Source organism: Arachis stenosperma, chromosome 10, assembly GCF_014773155.1.
Source record: "Arachis stenosperma cultivar V10309 chromosome 10, arast.V10309.gnm1.PFL2, whole genome shotgun sequence".
NCBI lineage: Eukaryota > Viridiplantae > Streptophyta > Magnoliopsida > Fabales > Fabaceae > Arachis > Arachis stenosperma.
In genome coordinates, this window is record NC_080386.1 from 119,084,568 (window position 1) to 119,088,188 (window position 3,621).

At 40.4% G+C, this 3,621-nt stretch overlaps 1 non-coding gene across 1 annotated transcript; it reads left to right on the plus strand.

The window, feature by feature from the left end:
• Positions 1-2,386: 2,386 nt before the first annotated feature.
• On the plus strand, positions 2,387-2,490 carry LOC130959694 (small nucleolar RNA R71). The gene has a single exon (XR_009078762.1). It is a non-coding gene; the product is annotated as a small nucleolar RNA R71 (small nucleolar RNA).
• Positions 2,491-3,621: the final 1,131 nt, after the last annotated feature.

Here is a 3,621-nt window from a genome sequence, read left to right on the forward strand (position 1 = left end):
GGGTATTTATAGGAGAGAGGGGAGATGGGGTTCGGCCATTATGGGTGGGTTTGGGAGGGAAAGTGGTTTGAATTTGAAGGGTGAGGTTGGTGGGGTTTTATGAAGGATGGATGTGAGTGGTGAAGAGAAAGATGGGATTTGATAGGTGAGGGGTTTTTGGGGAAGAGGTATTGAGGTGATTGGTGAATGGGGGAAGAAGAGAGAGAGTGGTGGTGGGGTTGGTGGGGATCCTGTGGGGTCCACAGATCCTGTGGTGTCAAGGAAAAGTCATCCCTGCACCTAATGCTGCTCAAAATCACGTTTTGAGCCATTTCTGGCGTTAAACGCCGGGCTGATGCCCATTCCTGGCGTTTAACGCCAGGTTCTTGCCCTTTTCTGGCGTTTAACGCCAGTCTGGTGCCCCTTTCTGGCGTTTAAACGCCCAGAATGGTGCCAGACTGGGCGTTAAACGCCCAACTGCTAGGTTTACTGGCGTTTGAACGCCAGCAACTTCTTCCTCCAGGGTGTGCTGTTTTTCTTCCTGTTTTTCATTTTGTTTTCGCTTTTTCAATGGATTTTGTGACTTCTTATGATCATCAACCTAAAAAAAAACATAAAATAACAAAGAGAAATATATAAAATATAATCATTGGGTTGCCTCCCAACAAGCGCTTCTTTAATGTCAGTAGCTTGACAGAGGGCTCTCATGGAGCCTCATAGATATTCAGAGCAATGTTGGAACCTCCCAACACCAAACTTAGAGTTTGAATGTGGGGGTTCAACACCAAACTTAGAGTTTGGTTGTGGCCTTCCAACACCAAACTTAGAGTTTGACTGTGGGGGCTCTGTTTGACTCTGAATTGAGAGAAGCTCTTCATGCTTCTTCTCCATGGTGACAGAGGGATATCCTTGAGCCTTAAACACATAGGATTCTTCATTCACTTGAATGATTAATTCACCTCCATCAACATCAATCACAGCTTTTGTTGTGGCTAGGAAGGGTCTGCCAAGGATGATAGATTCATCCATGCACTTCCCAGTCTCTAGGACTATGAAATCAGTAGGAATGTACTGGTCTTCAACCTTTACCAAAACATTCTCTACAAGTCCATGAGCTTGTTTTCTTGAGTTGTCTGCCATCTCTAATGAGATTCTTGCAGCTTGTACCTCAAAGATCCCTAGCTTCTCCATTACAGAGAGAGGCATGAGGTTTACACTTGACCCTAAGTCACACAGAGCCTTCTTGAAGGTCATGGTGCCTATGGTACAAGGTATTGAAAACTTCCCAGGATCTTATCTCTTTTGAGGTAATTTCTGCCTAGACAAGTCATCTAGTTCTTTGGTGAGCAAAGGAGGTTCATTCTCCCAAGTCTCATTTCCAAATAACTTGTCATTTAACTTCATGATTGCTCCAAGGTATTTAGCAACTTGCTCTTCAGTGACATACTCATCCTCTTCAGAGGAAGAATACTCATCAGAGCTCATGAAAGGCAGAAGTAAGTCCAATGGAATCTCTATGGTCTCATTTTGAGCCTCAGATTCCCATGGTTCCTCATTAGGGAACTCATTGGAGGTCAGTGCACGCCCATTGAGGTGTTCCTCAGTGGCGTTCACTTCTTCTCCTTCCTCTCCAAATTCGGCCATGTTGATGACCTTGCACTCTCCTTTTGGATTTTCTTCTGTATTGCTTGGAAGAGTACTTGGAGGGAGTTCAGTAATTTTCTTACTCAGCTGTCCCACTTGTGCCTCCAAATTTCTAATGGAGGACCTTGTTTCAGTCATGAAACTTTGAGTGGTTTTGATTAGATCAGAGACCATGGTTGCTAAGTCAGATTGGTTCTGCTTAGAATTCTCTGTCTGTTGCTGAGAAGATGATGGAAAAGGCTTGCCATTGCTAAACCTGTTTCTTCCACCATTATTGTTATTGAAACCTTGTTGAGGTTTCTCTTGATTTTTCCATGAGAAATTTGGGTGATTTCTCCATGAAGAATTATAGGTGTTTCCATAGGGTTCTCCTAGGTAATTCACCTCTTCCATTGAAGGGTTCTCAGGATCATAAGCTTCTTCCTCAGATGAAGCATCCTTAGTACTGCTTGGTGCATTTTGCATTCCAGACAGACTTTGAGAAATCAAATTGACTTGTTGAGTTAATATCTTGTTCTGAGCCAGTATGGCATTCAGAGTATCAATCTCAAGAACTCCTTTCTTCTGACTTGTCCCATTGTTCACAGGATTTCTTTCAGAAGTGTACATGAATTGGTTATTTGCAACAATTTCAATTAGTTCCTGAGCCTCTGTAGGCGTCTTCTTCAGATGAAGAGATCCTCCAGCAGAGCTATCCAAAGACATCTTAGATAGTTCAGAGAGACCATCATAGAAAATACCTATGATGCTCCATTCAGAAAGCATGTCAGATGGACATTTTCTGATCAATTGTTTGTATCTTTCCCAAGCTTCATAGAGGGATTCTCCATCCTTCTGTCTAAAGGTTTGGACTTCCACTCTAAGCTTACTCCATTTTTGAGGTGGAAAGAACTTTGCCAAGAAGGCATTGACTAGCTTTTCCCAAGAGTCCAGGCTATCCTTAGGTTGAGAATCCAACCATATTCTAGCTCTGTCTCTTACAGCAAAAGGGAATAGCATCAGTCTGTAGACCTCAGGGTCAACCCCATTAGTCTTGACTGTGTCACAGATTTGCAAGAACTCAGCTAAAAACTGATGTGGATCTTCCATTGGAAGTCCATGGAACTTGCAATTCTGTTGAAGTAGAGAAACCAACTGAGGCTTAAGCTCAAAGTTGTTTGCTCCAATGGCAGGGATAGAGATGCTTCTCCCATAGAAGTCGGGAGTAGGTGCAGTAAAGTCACCCAGCACCTTCCTTGCATTGTTGGCATTGTTGTTATTTTCGGCTGCCATGAGTTCTTCTTCTTTGAAGAATTCGGTCAGGTCCTCTAAAGAGAGTTGTGCTTTGGCTTCTCTTAGCTTTCTCTTCAAGGTCCTTTCAGGTTCAGGGTCAGCTTCAACAAGAATGCCTTTGTCTCTGCTCCTGCTCATATGAAAGAGAAGAGAACAAAAAGATATGGAATCCTCTATGTCACAATTATAGAGATTCCTTGAGGTGTCAGAGGTAAAGAAAAATAGAAGAAGGAGGTAGAAGAATTCGAACTTTGATTAGATAGAGTTCGAATTGTGCATTAAGAAGGAGTAGTACTCCATAAATAGAAGGATGTGGGAAGAGAGGAAGAAGATTTTCGAAAATTCAAAAGATTTTGAAAACATTTTGAAAAACACTTAATTGATTTTCGAAAATAAAAGTAAGAAAGAAATCAAGTGATTTTTTGAAAAATTTTGAAATTAGAAACTAAAAAGATTTGATTGAAAACTTATTTTGAAAAAGATGTGGTTAAGAAGATATGATTGAAAAGATTTGATTTGAAAACAATTTTAAAAGATATGATTTGAAAACAATTTTTTAAAAAGATTTGATTTTAAAAATTAATGACTTGCCTAACAAGAAAAGATATGATTCAAACATTAAACCTTTCTCAACAGAAAAGGCAATATACTTGAAATGTTCAATCAAATTATTTAATTGTTAGTAAGTATCTTTGAAAAAGGAAAGAAATTGATTTTGAAAACATT